General features: G+C 46.5%; 1 long non-coding RNA gene across 1 annotated transcript; it reads left to right on the forward strand.

Annotated features, from left to right (window-relative positions):
- The first annotated feature begins 17,281 nt into the window (after positions 1–17,281).
- LOC116530230 lies at positions 17,282–25,917 on the forward strand. The gene is made up of 3 exons (XR_004259888.1): positions 17,282–17,361; positions 22,505–22,513; positions 25,906–25,917. It is a non-coding gene; the product is annotated as an uncharacterized LOC116530230 (long non-coding RNA).
- The last annotated feature ends 355 nt before the right edge of the window (positions 25,918–26,272 follow it).

Raw genomic sequence — 26,272 nt, forward strand, 5'->3', positions numbered from 1 at the left:
TTCTAGAAATAGAATCATGTCATCTGCAGACAGAGAGATTTTGACTTCCCTTCTTCCTGCTTGGATGACCTTTATTTTTTCTCTTGCCTGATTGCTCTGAGTAGGATTTCCAATACCTCTCTCACCACTTCTATTCTGAAGTGGTGAAAGAGGGCATTCTTGTCTTGTACCAGTTTTCCAGGTGAATGCTTCCAGCTTTTGCCCCTGCAGTGTAATGTTGGTTGTGGGTCTGTCACAGAGGGGTCTTATTATTTTGAGATTTGTTCCTTCAATACCTAGTTTACTGAGAGGTTTAAACATGAAGAGATGTTGAATTCTATCAAAAGCCTTTCCTGCATATATTGAGATAATCATGTGGTTTTTGTCTTTAGTTCTGTTTATGTGAAGGCTCGCATTTATTGATCTTCATATGTTGAATCAAGCTTGCATCCCAGAGATTAAGCCTTCTTGATCATAGCGGATTAGCTTTTTGATGTGTTTTTGGATTCAGCAGGCAAGTATTTTGTTGAGGATTTTTGCATCAGTTTTCTTTTTTTGTTGTATCTCTCCCAGGTTTCTGTATCAAGATGATGCTGGCCTCATAGAATGAGTTGGGGAGAAATCCCTCCTCAACTTTTTGGAATAGTTTCTGTACTTATGGTACCAGCTCTTCTTTCTACTTCTGGTAGAATGTGGCTGTGAATTTGTCATGTCCTAGGATTTTTTTGGTTGGTAGGCTGTTTATCACTGATTCAATTTTGGAACACATTATTGGTCTGTTCAGGGAATCAACTTCTTCCTGGCTCATCTTGGGAGAGTGTATGTGTCAAAATATTCTTCCACCTCTTCTAAATTTTAAAATTTGTGTGTGAAGAGATGTTTGTAATAATTTCTGATGGTTGTTTTTATTTCTGTGGGGTCAGAAGTAACATTACCTTTGTCATTTCTATTTGTGTTCACTTGTATCTTCTCTCTTTTCTTCTTAATTAGTGTAGCTAATGATCTTTCTATTTTATTATTTTTTTTTCAAAAAAACCAACTAACTCCTGAATTTGTTGATCTTTCGATCTTTTGAATGTTTTTTGTCTCAATTTCCTTCAGTTTGGCTCTGAGTTTTCTTATTTCTCATCTTCTGTTAGCTTTGGAGTTGATTTGTTCTTGCTTCTCTAATTATTTCAGTTGTGATGTTAGGTTATTAATTTGAGATTTTTCTAACTTCTTGATATGAACATTTAGTGCTATGAATTTCCCTTAGCTGCCTTAGCTATGCCCTAGAAATTCTGGTATATTGTATTATTATCCTCATTATTTTCAAAGAACATGCTTTCTGCTTTAATTTCATTATTTGCTCAAAAGTCATTCAGGAGCATGTTGTTTAATTTCTGTGTAATTGCATGGTTTTGAGGGACTTTCCTTGTGTTGACTTCTATTTTCATTGTGCCATTGTCCAAGAGTGTGTTTAGTATGATTTCAGTTCTTGTACATTTGTTGAGGTTTGTTTTATGTCAATTATGTTGTTGAGTTTAGAATATGTGCCAGGTGGCAATGAGAAGAATGTATATTCTGTTGTTTTAGGGTGGAGACAAATGGGATCCATTTGGTCCGATGCTGAGTTTAGGTCCTGAATATCTTTGTGAATTTTCTGTCTTGATGATCTGTCTAATACTGTCAGTAGAGTGTTGAAGTCTCCCATTATTATTGTGTCTCTTTGTAGGTCTCTAAGGTTCTATAAATCTGAGTGATCCTGTGTTGGGTGCATACATATTTAGGATAGTTAGGTCTTCTTGTTGAATAGAACCCTTTACCATTATATGTTACTCTTCCTTTTTAAAAAATCTTTGTTGATTTAAAATCTGTTCTGTCTGAAATTAGGGTTGCAACTGTAATTTTTCTGTTTTTTTTGTTTTCCTTTTTCTATTTTTCATTTGCTTGGTAGTTTTTCCCCCATCCCTTTATTTTGAGCCTATGACTCTCATTATGTGTGAGATGGGTCTCTTGAAGACAGTATATTATTGGGCCTTGCTTTTTTTTTTTTTTTTTTTTAGTCCAGTTTGCCACTTTGCACTTAAGTGGGATATTTTGCCCATTTACATTAAAGGTTAGTATTGATACGTATGTATTTGATCCTGTCATTGTGCTGTTAGCTTGTTATTATGTTGGCTTGCTTGTGTGGTTGATTTACAGTGACACTGGTTTGTGTGTGTAAGTGTGTTTTTATATTACCTGGTAGTGGTCTTTCTATATTTAGCTCTCTTTTCAAGATCTCTTGTAAGGTAGGTCTGGTTGTAATTAAATCCCTCAACATTTGTTTATCTGAAAAGGATCTTATTTCTTGTTCACTTAAGAAGTTTAGTTTGGCTGGATATAAAATTTTTGGTTGAATATTTTTTCTTTAAGAATGTTGCATATAAGCTCCCAATCTCTTCTGGCTTGTAGGGTTTCAGCTGAGAGATTTGCTGTTGGCCTGATGGGCATCCCTTTGTAGGTGACTTGTCCTTTTTCTCCAGCTATCATTACCATTCTTTGTTTCATTTCAATCTTGGAAAACATGATGATTATGTGTGTCTTGGGGATGATCTTCTTGTGTAGAATCTTTAAAGACTTTCCTGTATTTCCTGAAATCGACTGTTGGCCTCTCTAGCAAGATGGGGGAATTTTTCATAGATAATGTCCTTAAATATATTTTCCAACTTGTTTGCTTTCTCCCCTTCTCTTTCAGGGATGCTAATGAATCATAGATTTGGCCTCTTTACATAATCCCATACTTCTTGGTGGTTTGTTTATTTCTTTTTATTCTTTTTTCTTTATTTTCATCTGATTGTCTTATGTCAGAAAACCCAGTCTTCAAATTCTAAGATTCTTTCCTCAGCTTGGTTTATTCTGCTGTTAATACTTGTGATTGTCTTGTGAAATTCCTGTACTGTGTCATGAAGCTCCGTCTTTCATACTGGCTATTTTGTCCTTCAGCTCCTGTATCATTTTATTTTAATTCTTATTTTCCTTGCAATGGGCTTTGCCATGCTCCTGAGTCTCAATGATCTTTGTTCCTGTCTGTATTCTGAGTTCTGGCTGTGTCATTTCATCCAGTTTGGCCTAGTTAAGAACTCTTATTGGAGAATTGTTTCAATTGTTTAGAAAACATACGAAACTCTGGCCATCCGAGTTACTGGAGTCCTCACATTGGTTCTTTCTCATCTTTATGTGTGGGTGTTCCTTTAACTGCAGTGTAGATAAGAGTGCAATAAATAAACTTTTTTTAATCAATGTTTTCACCAGATTGAGTCTTTGTGTAGGGTCTCTATTTGAAGTTGACTGGTTGTTTCTGGTTTCAGAGGTGTGTATATTAGTGAGGTATTTTTGATGTTGAAGCTTTGGGGTGTGATACAGTAGGTGACAATTAGGCTTACTGCTCAGCTGGTAGCCTCTTGCCCGGTTGTGTAGCTCCCCTGTGGTTCCTCACATTTGCAGCTGTGTTCCCTCTCAGTGCTCTGAAAGTGTGGGTTTCTCTCCCCCTTGACTCCTGGCTGTAGTTCATGACTTGGCACTCCCAGGCTGCCCACTGCAGCTCTGTGGTGATCTCAGTCTTATGTTTTTTCCCTAGCTTAGAAGCAGCAGAGGAAGAGATCTTTGTAGCGGTTGTGGCCAGGGGTCATTTTGCTTGACTTCTGGGGGCTCCATCCCAGAGAGATGCAGGTCAGCAATCACTCCATGCAGTCAGCATAAGACAGAGGGTTGTGCTCTGGGCCCAAGCCAGGGGTTCCCTGTCTGATGAGCTGTGAGGTGTGTGTGGGGCCCCTGGGAGACAGACTGGTCTCCTCTCCTTGGGTCGACTGAAGCTTGTTAGAGGTTAAGGCACTTAGGATCTTTGCTTCTTGGTTAGTCCAAAGGTGGAAGGGCAGTTCCACTGCAGAGGCAGTGGTGGAGATGCTTTCGGTTGCCCCTGGAGGCTCTGTACAGGGAATTGTTGAGTTCCTACTGGCTTGATAGCTCTGGCACAGTGTTCCTGGAGGCCTAGGCCTGGAGGACCTGCCCGTGAGGAGATATGGGACTGGACACCCCCATAACAATCTGACCACTTTTCTGTAGGGCTGCTGTGGTACGCTTGGGCCCACTCCAGTCCCTAGTCACCTTGGATTTTCCAGAACTTGCAGGAGTCACCAGCAAAGGCTGCAAAACAGCAAAGATGACAACCTGTCCCTCCCCGTGGGAGTTTTGTCTCAGGGAAGTATGGATGTGTTGGCAGCCCAAAGGTACCTGTAGAAAGTGGCTGGAGACCCAGTTAGGAGTTCTTACTCAGTGAGAAGAAATGCAACTAGGACCTACTTTAAAAAGCAGTCTGACCATGTTTTGGTAGAACAGCTGTGCTGTACTGGGGATCCACTTTAGCCCCTAGACACCAGAGACACTTCAAAGCCCAAAGGCTGAAATGGCTAAATCACTCAAACAGGAAAAATGGCAGCCCACCCCTCCCTCTGGGAGCACCATCCCAGGGGAAATTCAGATCCGTATTGGCTGGAGAGCTCAGGTGGGAGTGGGGGAGGCCCAGTGAGGAGAAACAGGATCAGGCACCCACCTAAAGCAGCAGATGGGCCACACTACAGCAGAACAGCTGTGCTATGCTGGGGGATCCCTTCTTTCCAGGCAAGCTCAGACTCTCCAAGGCCTGAAGGCTGGAAAAGCTAAGGTGGCCAAATAGCAAAGCTGGCAACTTGCCCTTCCCTTCAGGAGCCCCTTCTTAGGGAGGTGCAAGGCTGCTACTGGTAGCTGGCTGGAATTCCAAGCCAGTGGGTCAGGTCATGTGAGGTGCCATGAAAGTGGGGACCATGGGCTGTTGCTGCTCATCCCCCTGAATTCAAACCATTTTAGGGATACACAGAGCAGTCTAGCCCATTTTGCTGGAGATACAGCTACTTTTGCCAGAAAGCCCGAGTACCTAAGGCTCCAGGGTCTCCATGAACTCCTGAGTGGCTGCTCTGCCGAAGCTCCACGCAGCTCTGTGTGTCAGACTGAAAACGGAAGGTCCTGGTGGAAAGTTTACAAGGAGATCGCCTGACATGAGGTTTGCAAAGACATGTGGGAGAAGCATGGTTTCCTGAGGTCAGTCATTCACTCACCCCTTCCCTGGGCAGGATGAGATCTCCTGGTTCCGCATTGCTGCCAGGTGAGCTGTTCTCCTGTCTTGCTTTTCTTCATTTTCTGTGGGTGGAGTTGTTTCCTTGATTAACTCCAGTGAGTACCTGGATGTTTCAGTTGAAAGTATTGCATTTACTCACCCCTTCTGTTTCCGTGAGAGCCACGCACACTAGGTGCTTCTAGTCGGCCATCTTGCCACTCCCAAAACGTTTTTATTATTTAATACGTTGCACCAACCTAATATGTTCTAATATTAACTTAGAACAGGAGAAAAAATAGAAGAAAATAGAAATAAGAGAAAAAGGATCAGTGAAGAAGGTAAGAAAAGAAACACGAACCAAAGGCATGGGATCTCTATAAGCCCTTTTCCCGAAAATTTTTTCTTTTTTTTTGAATATTTGTCCTTTTAAAAAAAAATTTGGTGTCACTGAGGGGGAAGGGTGGGGTACAGGTTTGCTAGGGCTGCCATGACAAAGCACTGCAGACTGCTGTTCTATTAATTTGTAGCATGTCCCATGCTTATGTATATTTTCATATAATTAGAGAAATTCTGTGCTAGAACACAAAGTACTTCCAGATTATGGATGTTTTATTAAAGTTGGGTGAAGCGTCCCATGAAAAACCTACTGGGTGCCTCCTTCCAAAAGATCCCTAGGGCCACACATAGTTGTCTTTCTGTAATAGTTGCAATGGGCATATATATCTCGTTTAGAACTCCTGAGACTTAGAATGACTTATCACATATGGAAAGGCAATTTCTGCACTGAGATGGTGAGTCATGGAGAACTGAGCCTATGGCAATCACAGACAGAGACCCAACACTCATGCGTCCATATGGAGAGCATTCAGTCTGACCCTGCCCCACTGAAAACTTGGAACCCTACACATTCGTTAACAGAGCCAAGTGCTTCTGAAAGTGTACTTGAAAATTAAAGCTTTGTCTCACACACACGGCCAATAAGATCTCTACCATCTCCAAAATCGTGTTTCACATGTGACATCTTCTGAAAGGGAAAGGAGGCTTGGGTCATATGTGGACATCAGCCATAGCTAGCTCAGCTCAGACTGCAAGCTAACTCACGTCAATAAACCCAAGGCTCCTTTGAGTTTGTGTGATGCTATTCTGAAAGTGAATTTCACCCACATTCGCAACTTTAAGAATCTGAATACCTCTGTGATGACGACACTGGGGCAAAGTGTTTGGTGTCACTGAGGGGGAAGGGTGGGGTACAGGTTTGCTAGGGCTGCCATGACAAAGCACTGCAGACTGCTGATTTAAACAACAAAATCACAGTCCTAGAATCTAGAAGTCTAAGATCATAATGCCAGTAGCATTGTTTTCCTTCTGAGTGCTGAGAATAGCATCTGTTCTAAATCTCTCTCGTTGGTGTGTAGATGACTATCTGCTCTCTGTGATCCTTCATGTCCTCTTCCCTCTATGCATGCCTGTGTCCAAATTTCCCCTTCTTATGAAGCCACCAGGCATATTGGATGGGGACTCACACTAATGACCTCATTTAACTTCATTTTATCTTTGAAAACTTTATCTCCAAATAAGATAAAGTTCTAAGCCACTAGGGGTTAGGAGTTCAACACAGAACTCTTGCTGTTGTTGCCATTGGGACACAATTCAGCCCAAAACAGTGGGAAGGATTTGGAGTGGACCTATCTGCTTTTAGTTTAGGTTATGTGTCATGCTTTTAGTGTGATCCCTAGGGAAGTTATTTAACTTCTACTGTCTTCAAAGATTTCATCTGTAAAATGATCTAAATATTTGTATTGATCTCAAATTAGTTCATCTAATGATCTCTTTGCACAAAGACGAATTTACCAAAAGTTTCCTCTTTCTTCCTTTCAATTCAGGGTGGCTTTGAATTTTACTGTTCTTTTTCTTTTTGACAACTTAGTGTAAATATATAATCATGATGCAGCCTCTTCTAAACTTTAGACTTATGTGTCCAGCTTTTTGATAAACATCTCCATCCAACTGTCCAAAGCTTAAATCAACTTCAAGCACCCACAAATAAATGGATGATCTCAGGCGGTAACTTCACCACCACAGCCAGACACTCAGGGTGGCAACTGTGTCACTTCGCTGTCACACTCGGTAGATTTTTCAGCCTCAGAACTTTCTTGCATCTCTGAGACTTCATTCTAGTCCAATCGCTAGGCTCACTACCCCTGGCCTGACACTATTCCCCTTGTGCTGTCCTTCTAGGTTCTCACGTCTTCTCATCAGCTTTCTCTATCTGCAGGCTACCTCCTTCCCTCCTCCTCTTCCCCAGTCTACCTAAATCTTCAACCCTCTCCTCTATAACAGGACAATGGTGAGCAACGGGCTAAAGACGCCTTCCTGCTGAAAGAACTAAGAGGTGCTTGACGGGAAAGTCAGATGGAAAAACATCTGAGGAAAAAGGAGATTTGGGGTCTCATACTCCAGATTTGGTTTCAAGTCTACTTCGTGTCACCCTGGCTTTGAAGCCCTGCAGCTGTTTCACAGGGTGGTTAGGTGCAGAACTCAGACAGAAACGCAGAGTTCTTCATTGCTCATTGGCCCACATTCTTGCAGATTTAGTTCTTTTCAGAACACTGGGAGGACCAGGGCACTGGTTCCCTGAGGAGTCTTATCCCCTTGCTATTTGCAAATTGAGCTTTTGCGTTTTGAAAATGAATCACTAAGGAATGCATTGCCCAGTCTTCAATGTGCAGTGAGGCCAAGCAAGACATTGTGTCTATTATTGATCATTAAGGGGCTGTGGAATGGCACTCGGGAACTGGAGCTTTGTACTTAGAGGAGAAGTCCCTCCAACATCGAAGTTTCTCAGGTGTGTGGACAGCAGGCCATGGCGGGGTGATCTTGAAGCCTCCTTGTGCAGCAAGTACATTTTTGAGGCTGCCTTGGGCTGACCTCACCTCCCAGGGCTAGTGGCAGGCCAGCTTGGCTGTCTTGTTCCATGGAAGGGGATGCTTCCTGGACGGCTGCCATGACTCCAGTCTCATGAGCTCCAAAATGTGACCACAGTCCCCTCAATGTCTGATTACTTTTCCTTTCAGATCCATTCTCTGCAAAGCTCTGAGTGCTGTCTCTTGGACACCCTTTCATTTTTGTTCTCTGCTTAAAACTTCTGTAGGGCAATCACCCTCAACTTAACTAGTGCGGCTCACAGGCCCTCTGTGCACAAAGCATTGCCCCCTCCAGCCTGCACTTCCCACACCAAACCCTCCACAAGGGAGTCCTGCAGACCCCTGCCAGACTGTGCCCTCCCAGCCTCTTTTCTAGCCCTCCTTCTGAAACTCCTGCCTCGAGTCTCTTCCCCATTCTCACTCCTCGGCCACAGTCTAAGCACAGGTGCCGTCACTCAGAGGAAGCCCCCCTCCCTCGGACCTCCATCCTCCTAGGCTGGGGCGGGCTCCTCCTTGGTGGTGCCTGGCATGACAGCCGACCACCCCTGGGGATTGTTGCTGTCGGCAGCCTCCCCAGCACCCAGCACCACGAGGGCACTCAGCACGTGGTGCTTCCTGAAATAGGCTATGAACTGACGGCCACGACAGGCAACAACCAACAGATTTGTGTGCAGTGTTTACTTCACATCATCATCACATTCTTTTAGTTCTAGAATATATTTTCATAAAAGGCATCGCTAGTAGTTTTAAATATTGTAAGCCATTTCTGTTTATTCTTCCAGATGACTTTTAGTATCTTTAAAATTATTAAAATGTATTTATAATGGAGCACATACAAATCTCTAGACTCATTTAAATAAAATTAACACCTTCACTATATTTATATCTGTTCTTCCCATACAAAATAAATTATAAAGCTCCACTTATGTAGTTCATTTTTCTCTCTCCTCAGTAAATTTTTCTTATTCTTCATAGAGAACTTGCGTGTCTCTTCAAATATATTTTATTATGGTGTAATACAGATAACATAAAATCTGCAATTTTAGCCATATCTAAGTGTTGAGTTCTGTGGTGTTAAGTACATCACACTGGTGTGCAATCATCCCCATTCTTTCGACTCCAGAATTTTTCATCACCTCAGACTAAAGCTCCGTACCCATTAAACACTAACTCCCCACTCTCTTTTCCTGACAAGCCCTGATAATCACCATTCTACTTTGTTTTTATGAACGTGGCTACCGCAGGTAGCGATATAACTGGAATCATACAGTATTTGTCTTTTTCTTGTCTGACTTACTATTTTACTTTGCAAATTTTCCTCAAGTTTCATCCACTTAGTAGCAGGTGTCAGAATTTCCTTCCTCTTTAAAGTGGAAAGATATTTCCTTGTATGGATATGCCATATTTTGATTAACCATTTATTTATCAATGAATATCTGAGTTGCTTTCATTTTTTGGCTATGATCAATACTATTGTCATGAACATTATCGTACAAAGCATGTATCATCTAAAAAATGTTTCTGGCCATTTTCTTGCAGCTAAAAACAATTTTTTTCCAGTACACATCTTAATCAGTTTTTGCTAGTATTTAAGAAAGCTTTCGATGTTTGGATTTTGGCCATGGATTCAGCCATATTACCAAACACCTATGTTGATTTTCAAAACATTTAACTTGATTCCTCAGAGCTTTCTAGACATATGAGAAAATCTTCTACAACCAGGATAATCTTCTCTTTTCCTTTCCCTCATTTTTAACTAAATCATGTGTAAACCTGTTTGCATTTGCGGAGGTCGTATTTTATGGGTCTTTTCATTCTCAGGAAGAAGCACCTGAGAAGCGCTTGCTGAGTAACTCTTTGTGCTTCACTTCAGGGAATGTGAACTGCGGTCAGGTGTCGCCAATTTTATCTTGTTTGTTGCTTGTATATTTTGATAATGAACAGTTATTTAACACCATTCAGAACTCAAAGTTACTTTTTAAATATAGTCTGATTTATTTCTTAAATGACCATGTGCAATAATGGCTATAATTCTTCCCATTGGACAGACGAGTTAGCTGAGTCTCCTAGAGATTCCATCCCTCACTTTCCCAGCAGGGACTCCCTCCCCCAGTTTCCCCTTCACCAGTGCGATTTCATTCTCTTAGCTGCTGGGAGTGTGGCCACTGAAGACTCACAGTTGAGTTCTCTGTGGGCATTGATCCGAGTCAGAGGAAGCTGCTTTGTCCAAGTTCATGCCCCTCCTGGAATTGCCTACTTTGAATAGTAGGTCTATATGGAGGTTCAGAGTGTTGACCCTTTTGCCCTAATACACTACTGTTCTGAAGCCAACCCCAATGCAGAGTTCTCCATGGGCCTGGCTGTGGCCTCTGCTGAGCTGCACCGAAGCCTGACTTCTCCCTCTGCCCTGCGCCACATTCCTGCCTCCCCAGGACACACCTCAGTGAGCCTTTGGCCGGTGAATCTCCATCTGAGTCTGTTTCTGGGAAACCCTAACCAAGAGATGGTGGAGTCAGGACCCACAGCACAAAACATTCTGCCTTTTTAACTACAGTGGGTGTTAGGTCTGTGAACAGGTTGAGGATCGGGCAATTCCTAAGAGATTGGATATCTCCCATCTCAGGATTTGAAGGGTAGGATGATCCAAATGTTCTCAGACCTGAGGCCTGCTCAAAAAAAAAAATAATCCTCACTAGAAATTTACCTTTTTCCAAAAATGTCTTATTCTACTGGAACATATTTATTCTTCCTTCATCCTCAGTGAAATGAAAATTAAGCTTCTATCTGTACTGAAGTTTATGAAATATTTTCCTTCACCTAATTAAAAAAAATAATTTCACTCACCTAATTTTCTTTAATACATCTGATGAGGAATGCTTAGCAGGTAATATAACTCCTTGCATTTCTGAAGCAATAAGTAGGAGGGAGGTTGAGGACAAGGTGCCAAGTCGTTCAATTTTCAGTTAAATTTTGTTCCCATTGCACAATAAGCCTTATTTGAAACCCTGGCTCTGGGACTAACACTTAGAGGTGTGTGAGCTCCCTTGTTCCTGGGAACGTCCTGGCTGCAGGTAGCCGGGGTCCTGAGAAACACTGGCGTCCTCTCCCGTGATGACACTGGTCATTTATCAAAGGCCGCGGGGTGGTGTTCACAGAGTTAGTGCAGCGTCCTCAGCAGGGGCCACGTGGTTTCCTTCCATCTTCTCCATCGTTCCTTGGGCTCTTGCTCTTGAGCACACTGCTCATGAGTGAAAGGCAGACACCACAGCCCGAGGCATCCTGTCCCACACTGCAGCCTGAGAGGTGAGGAGCAGGAGCAGGAAGAGGTCACGGGGTATGAGAGGCGGCTGGGGAGAGAGACACACACACATAGCGGGGGACAGACTCTCCCAGAGCCTCTCTGTTTATTCAGTATAGACTCTCTTAGCAGTGATCTGGCTGAAGCGATAAATGTTTTTGTCTGGATCTGAGTCCTGTGCCTCCAGGGCTGAGGAAGGCTAAGAAATTCGTTGTCTGATACTTTCAGTCTTTGCACTTGAGAGCAGGCAGGAGGAAGGGAGTTGAGAACGGCTGGTCAGATTTCCAGAACAAAGTTTCTTACTATAGGTCCATAGAGAGCTTGTAGAAACTCCATGGAATTCTGAAGGTTACAAATGTGCTTGTGCAGGAGAGTGCGCACACACACACACACACACACACCCTATTTCTACAATTTTCATCAGATTTCTGATGGGATCAGTGGCTGCACACCATTTCCATGTTTAAGTATGGGTGCTGGGATGTAAATGCAATGCTGTGAGCTTGCACTGAAATTAAATGCAGACCAACATCTTGGGATTCTCATGTTCATTACTTTCAACTGGACTGGGCAGCAACCTACTTTCTCCTCACATTTCAGGACACGTTCTCTTCCTCCAGGAGCTCACACTGTACCTGAGTGAGGGTATATCCAGAAAGAATCAGTGCCTAGAGACAAGGAAAAATATATCGAATACTGCATGTCTGTCATAATTCGGGGATCATGTGGAAACACCTCACGCTGAGAATCAACTTCCCGTTAACTCATAGTTAATGTGGCATTAAGCACATGCAAGCTTATCAACCATGCCAATCGGACATTCAGCCTTAGCATTTGTTAGTTTTAAAAACACAGACATAGGGAGGATGCAGTGAAAAATCACCTGTCATCTTATCACCCAAACACTCACTCATGGCTGACATTTAAAAATAATTGGAACACACACATATTGTAATATATTCAAATGGACCACAAAGATGCAAAATAAAAAAAAATAAAAGCCAAATCACCCCTCTTCCTACCCACACTACGAGCTCTCTTCAGAGATATCCACAGTTCATAATTTCTTATGCTTTCCTTTCTTCCTGGAAAAACGGTGATGATAGCTTTCCTCTCTTTTCTCTTTTTTCACTCTCTCTCTCTCTCTGATGTGTATGTGCATACACATATGTGTATATGTGTGTATACATGTCTATATAGACACTCATACACGTATATGCTTAGTTTTGTTTTCACAAAGACCTTTGTATTAACACATCATGTATACCTTTTTTCAATAAAAATGTATTCAATGTGTATTAAAGATTATTACCATTGTAACACATATATACTTATCTAATTCTTCTTAACGGCTATTCCAACACGTGTGCCCATAATTTACTTGACCAGTCTGCAGTGGTGACATTGTTTCAATCATGTTGAAGTTTGTGCTGTTACCAGGATGCTGCCATCCTACCCACAGGTTTCACCGAGTCTGGTGACACTGTGGATGATGTGAATTCCTAACAGGGATTGCTGTAGGGGGTGGGCGTGTGACCCAGCCCTGGCCAATGAGACAGGAGGAGTGGGGAGCTCGGGAGCAAGTAGGAGGAGCCTCCTCACATTCAGGAAGGAGGTCTGGAACAGAGGCTCTTCCCAGGCTCTTTCTGCCTCTGGATGTTGGTGTTGATGTGATGTCTGGAGCTGTTGCAACCACTTTGCCACCAGCTCAAGGCTGAAGCTTCAAGAACAGAAAGATAAGGCTGAGAGAATCCCAGGGAAGTAGAGCTGGATACTGGGACTTCTGTCCCTGGAGCTTGTGTCGCCCAGGGGCTCATCATGAGGGCAGAGCATTCCCTTTGCATTCAAGACATTGTAAATTGGGGACTTGGTTTACATGCAGCTGAAGGCCTCTCACCAGACACTGACGCCCATGCAGGTTTCTTCTGCATGAGTTTCTCCTTCCCTCACGTCCTCTCCAGGTCTCCTCCTACTTTTGTGGCTGGTGGATTTGTCCCCCCCCCTCACGTCCCCTTTGTCCACCCACTATGCAAGAATACTGGGGTCTGCCCACGTTGTCACAAGTGGGTTTTCCAGGAAGCTCACGGTGTTTAAGTGCAAGGCTCCTCACAATCGAGAAAAGGGTCTGAGTGGGGCGGAGCAACAGGTGTTCTTGGCTGGATGTTTTGTACAATTTAAAAAGTCAAGTATTTACACTGCAGTTATTTAAGGGCTTTGCCTCTTTTTACTGTGACTTTCTCTTTCCGATTCTCCTCCTGCATGCTGTGCGGGTGTACACAGGCATTTTGGTATCTGGAGAAGAGGAAGGTGATTTGGGATGCATTTAGCCCGGGGTGAGGGGAACACCCCTGTGCCTCTCAGTCACTCCTGGGCATAGTCACGTTGTCTCTAGTGGTCCTGCTGTGAAAGTGGCCCCAGGCCCGGCCCCGGCCCCACCACCCACCGAGGATTTGATCCAAAGCAGCAGGGACAGAGGTGGCTCCTGGGTCACAATGTTTCCCTGCACAGCACATGGGAAGCCTGTGATCAGTGCAGAGGAAACACGGTTTGCAATGTGTGGGGCCGGAAGTCAGTGTAGAAAATTATTCCCAGCAGAATCATGGGCACTTGTGAGTGGATGACCTGGTTCTTTTTCACACTTAGTCAGAAACGGAAGGTTTTTCCTGTTGAAAATGTACTCAGTAATCTGATCTGTATAATTAGTGCACCATGTAGTTGTTTTTTACTTTTGATGGGAACTTTGATAGAAATCTTGATTTTTGAACATTTGTAGAGCACAGACCTTTGTTTTGAAACTGCCCACAGCAAGGACATATACGTGTAGGTGGCACAGACCCAGCAGATGGGAACCATCCTCCCTCCCCCTCTTATCCTGATGACGTCTGGCAGCTCCAGGCAACACAGATGTAATATTGCAACCTACAGGTGAGACGGCTTGAAAGATACTTGTTTGAGGACACACTTTGCCTGCACATTCAGTGAGCTAATCAATAGAGCACATGATGATGCATTTGCAGTATTTTGAAGCTCACTACAACAGTGACAGTGTGAAAATGCTGCAATAGTGACACTGTCAATAAAGTCTTTAAGATCCTAAATCTTAAGTGAAGAACATTTAGAAAGTACTAACATCTCAGAGCTTGCCTGTGAAAGGAAACTGAGTCTTTTCCAAATTAGACAATAATCAAAAAATTGCATGATATTACAATTGTGAGTCTTAAATTAGAGTGAAAATATTATATGCCATCAATTTTACAAGTGATTAAGCCCGTACTGGAAAAAACTGGCTTATCTTTCTGCTATATTTATAGGAAACTCTGTTACTGAATCAATGTCATATGAGGCAAGTAGGGATTCTTTAGGTAATCAGGAAACATAGGAAGAAATTATTTTGTTTGTGTCAAGTAGCTAATTATTTTTTAAAAGTTATACGAGATAATAAAGGTCATATGGATGAAGGAAGAGCAAATCTGCCCTTCCATCTGCAGGGCGGTGGGATGGACTGATGGGGTCAAAGCCAGCGGCATCATGAGCAGGAAACAATGTGTCACTCAAGCTGCAGCTTTGAAATGTCAAGCCGCCTCTTGCTTGGCTGATGGCTTCTTTCTGACTCAATGGAAGACCTTGTTCTCTAGCATCAGGGGCTGTCAGAAACTTTGTTTATGAGTAAGAAGAACATCCCACTGCCTGGAGAGTCTATATCCACCTTTACACAGAAGCACAGAGCTACACAGAAGGGGTTTTGGGACAGAACGTTCCGTATCTGGCTGGACTTCATGGGTTCTGAGGACATAGGGCCTAGGTCCACTTTGCAGACCACACCTGACCGTGGCTCCTTTATGCAGAGGCCTGCCATGCTCTAAGTACATTAACCTAGCCTCAAAATCCACGCCTCCAAACCTGTAACCTCATTCCCTTTGTTTGTTGAGTCATCCGAGGATCCTCGGTGCCACGCTATTCCCTTACTGCGACGAGCCAGTACTGAGTCTTTTGACTCCGGTACTGATTTTGGTGGCTGTTTGCACTAGGATGTGTGTTATTTTCTGGATTTTGTGGATGTTTGTGGTATGTCTCAGCATTTTAAAAAGTGAGTATTTTGCTGTAATTTATTTTCTCTTCATGAATAAACATTAACTTTTGTGATTTTTTTTTTGTTTCTAATATTGCCCTATTTTCCACATGGGAAGCTCCGCAGCGTCTTGGTCCACCTGTGCTCGCCGTGCTGAGCATCTACCTGCCCAGGTCTCACACGCCCCAGGCCTCCAGTGCACTCACCCCTCCCTTCAGACTGATTTCTCTGTGCCGAATGAGGCGTTTCTCACCTCTGCAGTTGCAGTTTATACTGCTGATTTAGCGCGTAATTTCTAAGAACTCTTAGAAGAGGTTAATACTTCCAACACGATCTGATCAGGGGACTCCTTTGCACTCCCCTAAAGATTCAGTGGCTTCAGAACACAGCTCACCGCCCATCTCTTGGCCCAGAAGAAGCACCTCCTCACTCTCAGTGTCCCTGCCTCCTGCTCCCCTCCTAGGGAGCAGACACACAGGGAGATGGTGGGGAGAGGCCTGTGCAGAGCCCGGACTTCACTCCCAACTTCCCCAAGGAAGAGAGAATTGTGTTAGGAAAGGGAATGATCTACTCAAAGTCAGCCGTTCACTGTGCGCCTGGGTGGTGGCTGCGTGAAAGGAGATCTCTTATCCACGTGGAAAATTATGAGCACCTTGCTGCACGGAAGACTTTTCCACCAACCACCTCTCCTGGGCACCTCTGCTCTGCCCTCTGCACCTGCCTCCCAGCAGAAGCCTGGATCACTGAGTGCACCCTCCCCCGACAGGGTGAGGCTCAGACTTAAGTCTCCCCAGCTCATGGCTTCCTGGGCGCCGCTTTATTCCCACATCCCAAAGCTTCTTTTTATCCCATAGGGGTGAAAAGGAAATAGAAGCAGATGTTCCCCACTGCTTCTATTCCCCTCCCCTCCCTGGCTTTCTAGGGCGGCACATGGGGTGCTGGCCTCAGGGCTGTTTGGGCAGATTTCCCTTTGGCCTTTCCCCTTCGCTGTGCATGGCAGCAGCCCTTGCTCAATGCAGCTGTAGGTGTGGAAGATATTTGAGAACTCCGCCCCAGAGGCACCTGCCTGAGGGCTACAACCCTCTGTCCAGAAATGGCAAAGGGAAGGGCTGTACAGGGTGGGCTGTGTCTTAGTGGATTTTTGTAGCACAAATACCCACTATCTATAGAATGATGCTGGATGAAAAGGATGCTCTTTATTAAATAGAACATCCTTGGAAGAAGAAGAGTCCACTGCATGCCAGTCCTTCTTGTGTTTCCACTTCTCTATTCCTAACATTAAGCTTGACATGAGGGCTGGTTTTTAAATTCAATGCCAGAGAATGGGTCTGTGGACGTGAATCATTAAAACCTTCATAGGGCCCCACCTCTCAGCATCAGCCACAGCCTCCCAGGATGGGTGACAGCCCACGCTGCTTTCTCTGTGTGATCTTGCCCATCCTTGGTCCGGTTGGCATTTCTGCCAGTCAGTTCACACACACACACACACACACACACACACACACACACACACACACTCTTTTGGACTTTGTTTCCATGTAAGGGCCCAGTCTCCTGTGGAAAGAAGCACACATACATTGCTATGTATTTAGTGTCTAGGGGACTGGAGGAGAGAAGCTGAGTCCCTGGAGTCTGCTCAGCTCTGCAGGCACAGATGGAATCCACAGCCTGGCCAGCTCCTCCGAGGCCTGGCCCCTGCCTGTGGACACAGCCAGCCCCTCCTCCTGGTGTCACCAGGAGCTCAGACCAAAGCAGCAGCCCATCTTCCGGGGCAGCAGCCTGGGCTCCCGTCTCTCCCTGACCCCTCACCAGGGGCTGCTGCAGCTCAAGGCCTGGGTTCTCAGCCCCTGGCTGCTCTCTCCCTGTTTGGAGGCTCAGGTCTCCTAAAGTGGCAGCAGCTCCTCAGATGGCCTTGCTGTGGCCGCGTCAGCTCCCAGATGCTCCTCTAATCTGCACAGCAGCAGAACAAGGAGGCTTTGTGGAAGCCCCGCCTGTGTGCACATGCCCAGACAGCCAAGAACTCAGAGGGAGGCGATGCTACTGTTTTATAGCAGGAGGTGGGTGGGTGGGGTGTGCGGGGCACACAGGGGAGGTAGGAAGCAAGAAGGAAGGGGGGAGGGCAGCGCCCCCTGCCAAGCAACAAAGGCCTCTGTCTGCCGCCTTCTCTGTCTCCTGGTGCAGGCGCATGGGGAGACCTTCCCCAGGGCGGGGGCCACCAGTCCAGGGGTGGGAGTAGGAGGCGGTCAGTGCGGCTGGCTTGGCACAGACCCCTAGGCTTTCTGACACCTGGATTTCACCAGGGACATTCTGTCTTTCCAGGGAACTCTGTAGATCTGGAAAGAGCAGAACTGTTTCTGTGAGGAAAGAGAGAGGGACAATCAGTGTGGGTCACGTTTAAAGGGGAAGGCACTCGGGCACGAGATTTCAGAGTGGGGGTGAGGACCAACCCAGGTGAGACACTTGGCTCCCGCCTTCACCAGCTGAGTCCCAGAACAGTGAACCAGGCTGGGCAGTGACCGTTCCATTGCCCCTCCCAAGGCTCCAAGTCACCAGGTGGCACTGGGCCCCCACCCCAGCCTGAAGAATTCCTGCCCCAGCACAGCCCAAGCCTGTGCAAGGCCTTGGGATCCCCAAGAGCGCAAGGCAGAGGGAAACAGCTCACTGCCCCCAGCTCCTTCCACCTCCAGCACCCAGAGGGCACAGAGGGAAGAGTCTAGGGAACTGGAAACTGCAACTCAAAAGGGTGGCGAGGAGATGACAAGGAGAATGCAGCTCTCCCCTGAATGGAGACCTCACGAGAAATTCCGAGTTCTTGGAGAAGCTGGTATCGGAGCGGGGCAGGTCCAGGGTTTCTCAGCTAAGAGGCATTGAATTCCCTCTAATCTGTTCAGTGAGACCGTGGCTGCGGGCAGGTCCCTGAGGCTGGGATTAGACGGAGCCGCTTCTCACTGACCAGAACCCAGCCCTGCAACTGCCTTCTCCAGCCCAGCAGGCAATACGCAACGCACACAGGGTGGAGCCCCCCAGTACCCCTATTCCCAAGCTAAAGCCCTCTTAGCAAATCAAATTCCTCACCCCTTGCCACACCACTCCATCTGCACACACAGGCCTCTACATAAACTCACACCAACCCTCACCCACACGGATCTATGCGTGAACTCACGTGCTTGCTCCTTCACACATCCAGCCACCCACATGCACACAGTCTCATGCACCTCCCACATGTGGGCACACAGATGCTCCATACTCCACATTCACACACACATGCATGCCCCTCACAACAGGCATCTGCACCTGTGTGCACAAACCCACATGCATGGCTTTCACATATGCACCCATGCTCCATTCCCTTCAAAATGTGTGCAGGAGCACACATGCACACACGCATGTACACACAGGCACACACGTGCACACACACGTGCTTACACACACACACACGTGTGCGCACACATACCCTCTGCACTGCATGACACCCCTGACGTACATCAGGCACACACCTCCTTCAGCTGTGACTGGTCACTGAAGAGACAATTGTCCACACCTGGCTGGGACTTAGTGCGTGTGGTTAGGCTGATCTTCCTATCAAAGAAGTAGTTCACCTCACCCACGATCTCCATGCGTGAGAGAGCAGGATGCATGCGCAGCACGCTGTCAGTTTCATGCACACACAGGCATTTCACTGTGACTGAGTCGCTGGGCTTTCCTGGGGCTTCATGCCTGCATTCATGAACCGCCCACGCTGTCACCGCAAGGAAGACACCTCCTGTTGGCTGGCAGGGGCACCGGGCCCCAGCCTACCTGATCACTTGTTTTCTCTGAGTACCTGAAACAAGGTGTCTCATGCAGCCCAGTAGGAGGAGAAGCAGGAGCAGGGCAGATGGAAACCAGGGCCTGAAACCCCCTTCACTGGACTCAGGAACAGAAAGCACAGCTTTGGGCAGCCAGTCAGGGTGGGACAAAGCAACAGTTTTGGCACCAGGTGTGCGGGGCAGGGTCTAAACTCCAAGAGAATGCTCCTTCCCACAGCAAAGGATTAAGTGAATTCTGCTACCTGTGCTCCAGGGGCAGGGACACTGCAGCCATCCCAGGAAAGCTGTCTGTCACCTGATGATGAAATTTCAGCTAACTTCCAGCTACTGGCATTCGGCCCATAGAGCACCCCATTCCCTCTGTTCACCCAGACTTATTTATCCCTCACGTGCAGCAGGCAATGAGAAGCTTCACACACACAATGTTTTAGGCCAATGACAGACTGCCTCTGTAGCACCGCCCTTGTACGTGTGTTGTTGGAGGCAATATTGCCAAAGGGAGCAGCGCACCTGCATGTCTCACATTTGTGATTGCAGAGTTGAACTGAACCCTTCCCCTGCACAGGGCCTCCTCTAGACATGAACCGTGAGAACTGTGAAGCCATGTGAGGTGAGGAGCCCTGGGAACCACGTGCAAGTCATGAGGTGTCTCCGGTGCCAGTTTGCTCGTCTGTAAAACAGGCTCCAGGGCCCAGTGATCCACAGCATCCCATGCTTCACGCCAAGTGAGTGTCACACTTGAGAGAGGGGTGCAGGCCAGCAGGGACCCTGGCAGCAGGGAGTGCCCCTCATGTGCAGGGAGAGAGCCCCAGCTGACATTGCAGGAGGAGAAACAGGGCTAGTCTGGACTCCTCTGAATTTCCAAGAGAAGGTGGAGAAGCTCCCGAGGCTGTGTCACTGTTTGCTGCTCTGCATGGGATGCAGGTCAAGCTGGGACCAGTAGCCCTCTGGAGCTCCCTCCTGATCTGACCCCCTCCTCCGCTCTCCTGGGTGACTGCTGTCCTCATCTGGCTGAGGTCTAATGCTATGTCAGCTGGCAGAGGCAGGATCAGGCGTGCTCCACCCCAGCAGGAATTCAGCTGCCCTGGGCTTTAGGGGGTGGTCAGCCAGCCTGAGGGTGAAGGCCGCAAGCCCAAAGGATGTGACCCTGGAAGGGAAGCAGGGCTCTGCAGGACAAGGAGCCAGGTTCCCGTGTGGTCCCTGCAGAGAGGACTCAGGGAGGAGGACGATCCTCATGGATTGGATCTCATCCTGAGCAGCGCCAAGCCTACCCCGAGTCAGCACAGAGGCCCCGTCCACCCCTGCTGGACCTGGGGAATGCCAGGGTCACGGCACAGACACAGCAGGCCCTGCAGTTTAAAGGAGGTGGAAGGGACAGGACAGTGGCTACAGTGCATGTTCTGGGACCGGCCTTGGACATGAAGGCCATTAGCAGAGAGTCAGGGAAAGCCGAATGAGTTTGAGCATTAGATCATGAATGTGTCAGTGTTGATTTGCTGGGAATGCTCTTGGGGTAGGGGCAAATCTGGCTGGGACTCAGGACCCCTTGGATGGTGGCATCACCCGCCTGCCGTCGGGCTCGCAGCACCTGCGGGGGTGGCTGTAGTGCTCATCATTGCGCTCCTTGTTGTACTTACTGATGACAAAGTCCAGGGCGCGCTGCAGTCTGTCATTGTTGAGGTCTGTGTCATAGATGTCGCTTTGAGTGATCATTGTAGCCTGAGTTGGGGGACTCTAGGCCAGGGCCACAAACAGGGCAGCCAGCAAGGGCAGTGCAGTGTGCAGGGGCCAGGCCATAGTCTGCCGGGACAAGAGTGAGGAGTGGGAAGTTCAGGAGGGTGAAGGGGCGAGGTCCTGAGTCGGGGAACCCAGCCCAGCAGCAGCCGTGCATTCATCCCCAGCCCACCTCCTTCCACGCCCTGCCTGGGCTCCTCCCTCTCTTCTGCCCACCTGCATTTTCTTTGTCTCCCATTCCATCTCCCCCCACCCCTCTCCCTGCCTAAGTCCCCTGTTCCTAAGTCTCCCTGCCTAAGCCCCCCTGTTCTCCCTGCCTACGTCCCCTGTTCTTCCATGGACAAGGATAGGCTGCTAACATGGATGGGGACACCGGTCAAGGGGCAGGTCTATGGGCAAAATGGTGATCGCAGCAATGGACATGCTGGACTGGTGGTGACCCAAGACAATTGGAATAGGATCAACACTCTCACAATAAAAGAGAGAGAGCTCAACTATGAATATAAAAAGGGCAAGTGAGGATTTACAGCAAGGAGCAGGGAGCAGCATTAATAGATGAAAAATTACTAAGCAGAGACATCAAAGGCAAGAGTTTCTGGCTAAACTGACATAACAAAGTCTTGCTAAAGGCAGGACAGAGCCTTAGACATCAAAGTTGAGGAATGAGGCACCTGATCAGATGTTGAGGGTGATCAGATCCCAAGGGTGGGGGATTCTTTCTAAACTGACTTAGCAGGATTCTTTCCTAAAACGGCAATGCGGCCGTGGCAGGGACAGGAGGTCCGGGGCTGGGGACTAGTTGAGGCCTAGGGGAGAAGAAGGCTCAGAGGAGCTTAACTGAGGTTTGGTCAAGGTGAGTCTTGTCTCTGGATCCAGCTCCTCTGTGACAGGGAGGAGAGGACAGTCAGGGTCACAGAGGGGCAGGCCTGTCCCGATGACCTCCAGCACTCAGTGACTGGGCTTAACAGTATTCCAAGCAGGAAGAGGAACCACTCTCCACAGTCACTGCACTTCGCTAAAGGAATTGATATTTAAGTTTACGCAAACAGCGACAGGGAAGTCCTACCAGTGACCAAACAGGATTATAAAGATACTCTGACCACCCAGAGATGCCAAAGGGATTGCTCTCCTGCTCAGAGCCATCTGTTTCCCTCGAGGCCAGGACTCTGCAGTCTGCAGCCCAGGGAGTCAGTGGAGCCCAGCCTGCACCAGCCTGCAGCCCAAGCTCCGGAAGGCGGCTCCCTGTCCTCTCCACTAGGCTGCATGTTTCTTCTCTGGCTCTGCTCTGATGAATGCACTTCTTGAGAAAGTCGGTGGTAATTTGTTATCCAAAACCATGAGCACTGTTCACATACTGGATCCTGAGCAGAAGTGTCCCAAGGATTCTCTTTTCCCCAGGAAGCTCAAATCAGTCAGACCTCAGACAGTGGGCTCTGCCCTCTTGTCTCATTCGGCAGGGGCTGCCAGCAGGCTTCCCCACCAATGATGTGGCGTCAAAGCCAAATGCGATACCAACGTTGGCTCCTGGTCTAGAAGCATCTGCCTGTCCTTGATGGTTGCAGGTAGGGAGGGGAGAAGGAGGGAGCTGTGTGTAAGGGACAGGCTTGACCCCAGAAAACTCCGGGCACTCCATAAAGAAAGCTTCCGGTCTTCCCCTTTGAGAAACCACCAAATCTTGTGGTTGCTCAGTCCAAGCTCCTACCATAAATGGTGAATGTTAGTTTCTCAAAACCCAAATATGCAAAATCTCAACTCTTGGCCAATTCGTCCTGACCACTTGTACCTTTAGGTGATGTTTATGTGCTTGATGATTTATTCATTATAGCACTATTTAGTGTTCATTTATTATTGCTGTTCATTATAGAGAACTTCGGCCACTCATCTAAATTCTCATTCTACTAATTCAGATGATGAGATCAATAGTCACCCACTCAGCCTGGGAGAACACGGCTTTCTCTTTCATCACCTGGCAGAAGGAAACACGGCCCCTCCTGGGCAGGTGGACTCCTCCAAGTTACATGGGTGCTGGAGGCCCCAGGCTCAGTCCTGGGTCCATTGTTTCTCTCTGGGTCCCTATTACCTTGTCCTTGAAGCTGTAGGTTACAGGAAGCCAGGCACACACAGCTGTGTCAGGTTTTATTTTTTTAAGAAGGGGTCTATGCCGCACAGTTTCCCTATTTTGTCCAGGCTGGTCTGGAAGTACAGGGCTTGGGGGGATCCCCCATCATAGCCTCTGCGGTGGCTGGGATTACAGGTCCACCACCACACCAGGCTACTTAGTCATTTTCAATCATGCTTAAACATCACTCCTGAAGCCTGCTAGTCTTGCTGCTTCTGAATTGTCAGATTCTACCATTTACAAAGCTGCCCGCCTCTCCAGATGCATATTCAACCCAAAATCACTTTAACATTTTAAACTACACACAAAGTTCACCTATAAGCATTTATCTCATTTATATGTACTCTATTTTTTCATTTTTAAAAAATTTATTTTCACTTCTTCTGAAAACTGAGATATTAGACAAAGCTAGTCAACATTTCAACTTATTTCCTTGTCAACCACTTTTTATAGTCTGTGAATATCTGGTATCCACCTTACTAAGAACTTTGAAGCTTGATATATGGAAGTTTTCACCAACAACTCAGAAGGTCCACCTGTATATTAAACCAACACTAAATTAGTCTTCATCAAAAAATCACATGAGCAAAGATCTTTTTGTTTTTGCGGGGTTTATAGTTTTATAACTTTCTGTGCCAAACCCTGACCTCAAAATGTCTAGTAGAGACAAATACAAAACCCAGAAAAAAATGTATGTTGACCATTCTGAAGACATGTCTGTTCTAATTTTACAAATAAGTTTAAAGCCAGCTTGTTTACTAAATGTCTACTTAAGTCATGCGAAATTAAAATTATACAGTCTTAATTGATTTATGAGTTCTCTTTGATTTATAAGCAAATTTAGCAGATATATAACATAAAAAATACATAGACATAAACACATTTAAACACACGCAAACACACACACACACACGTGCGCACACGCACACACACACACTATCCAATAGGTTTTACCTCAGAAATCTAACCATGAGATAGCAATACAAACTCACTGGTGTGCAACGCTGTTCACATATTTAAGCTTTTTTTTTTTTTTTAACCCCATAGGTAATCTAACGAAGGCTTTGAATCAAAATTCAGGGTAAACTCATCTCCATGGCAGTTTGATTTTTAAAGGCCAAACCTCCCTGAACTGAAGAACGCTGGCGCCAAACAACACTCTTGGAGACCATCGTGTGCTAACCAGGCCCAACACTGCTTAGAACAGCAGTACAAAGCCTGAATACACACAAGTCCATTCCACATTCCCATTCCACAGCAAACTCCAGATTCCAAAGAATACTGGGGCCAAACCGTATTACAAAAGATTATCAATGTATCAACTTTGATTTCCCATGGCTACTTGAACACACACATAAAAACAATCTCCAAAACACAATCTAACTGCTACAGTAACAACCACAAGAATGTTTAAACAGAAACAGCCAGATTGCCTTCCTTGCTAAGTCGTTTGCAGTTATCCAACCTGCAAATGGAAATTCCCCTGGAATTTCCCAAATTGCGGCAGCAGATCTCACTCATCTGGACATTCACCCATCTGGATGCAGATGTCAGATTTCAAAGGCTGTTCTTCCTAGTCAATGAGAAACATGGCTGGGGCCAGGAGTGATGGGGCCATATACAGACTGAAACCCATCTCCAGCCAAAAGCAGATGGGCAGCAGCTTAGGGAATCTTCCAAAACTCTCCTGCCCCACATAGCTGAGCCATAAGCAACGCTTTCCTGGTGAGGAAACAAACACCTGCTAACAAAACAGAGGGGTTCTAAGTTCTGTTACTCCCTGCACAGAAAGCCCAGCAAGGAGACAATAAGCCTTGCCAGGGAGGGGGCTTTAACTGGGTGCCACAGCAGAGGAGATGGGAGGCCAGTCTCAAATCCACTTTTCTGATCCACTAAAATAAAGGGTTTATATAGTAGAAAAGAAATGTAACTACATGCAGGAAAACAGGAATTAGGGAGGTTTAAGGAGGAGGAATTGGTTAGCAGAAGTCACCATGGTTGAGGAATCTGGCATCTCATTGTCTGGAATGGTGATCTGGTAAATTTCAGTTCCTTGATGCTGAAGGTGTGTTTCCTAAGGAACTCAGATAAGACAAATGTAAGTTTCTCAAGTTTTAATACTGGGAAGGCCAATTTCTATGCTCATTCGAAAGAAACCATAATATCAGTTCTACGGGACAATTGGGCTGGCTTCTATCCAGCCTAGGAGTCAGGTTTCACCAGAGTGCAGGGCAGGGCATCCTTCATTTTCATCATGGCCCCCATTTTGGATGGCACCAAAATGACTTTCTATTATGAAATAGTGATCATACATTTTTTTTCTTTGGAAATCATATTTGGAAAATCAAAATATTTACAGTTATTAGTCTCACATAGCGCCAACCACAGGAATCTACAGTCTGCAACTTGCGGCACACTTACCCACCTTTTTCCTCCTGGAGGTGGGATGGGAACTAGGGGCCTGTCAAATGGTGGGACTGAAAGAGCTGGAACATAGACGGGGCTGAAACATGCCACCACTCACCACATTGTGGGTGATAGGAGAGAAGAGCCGTGGCCGTTCTAGGAGCCTGGACCTAGGAGTTCCCTGAGCCAGGGCCGTACCATGATTTAACATCCTGTGTGGGGCTCTGCGGTTCCTGGCACCTCCGAGCTTTCAGGCATCACTGCGTTCCCCTTGTCCAGATGCTGGTGCCTGCAGTGGAAGCTGATTGCAGTATGTCTGGTCTATCCACACACCCCGAAGGTGTCTGAGAAGAACCCTTGGGCTATGCCAGAATTGTCAGGGAATGGAGGGCCGCTGGGCCCTGAGAGATGGAGGGTGTCTGAGGGGAACTAAGGAAGGAAGAGGCTTGCAGAGGGGGCAACCCACTCCCCAACAATAAAGGAGAGGATGATATGCTGAAATATCAAATGTGAAGATGAAGACAAGAAGAAAATCCTCCAAGGTAGCAGATAAACCACGAAGCTACAGGAAAATTCCTCCACCCACAGCCACCTGCCCCGTAAATCCTGCTCAGTTCATGGGTTTGCAGAAAACCTCTGTAAGGTGGAGCCTGCATCCGCCACTTCACCAAGTGACCACCAGAGGGAAGCATTCACCCACGGATGAGCAGCCCCTTGGGCACCTGCTACTCCAGCTTCTTTCTGGAGAGCCGGCTTTGAAGGTGACCCCAGGGTTGACATAGGGTCTGCCTTGGAGGAATAAGTTTTGCAAACTAAACACT

The sequence above is a fragment of the Sapajus apella genome, unplaced genomic scaffold (assembly GCF_009761245.1).
Source record: "Sapajus apella isolate SASKATOON/1434 unplaced genomic scaffold, GSC_monkey_1.0 scaffold65, whole genome shotgun sequence".
Classification (NCBI taxonomy): Eukaryota; Metazoa; Chordata; class Mammalia; order Primates; family Cebidae; genus Sapajus; species Sapajus apella.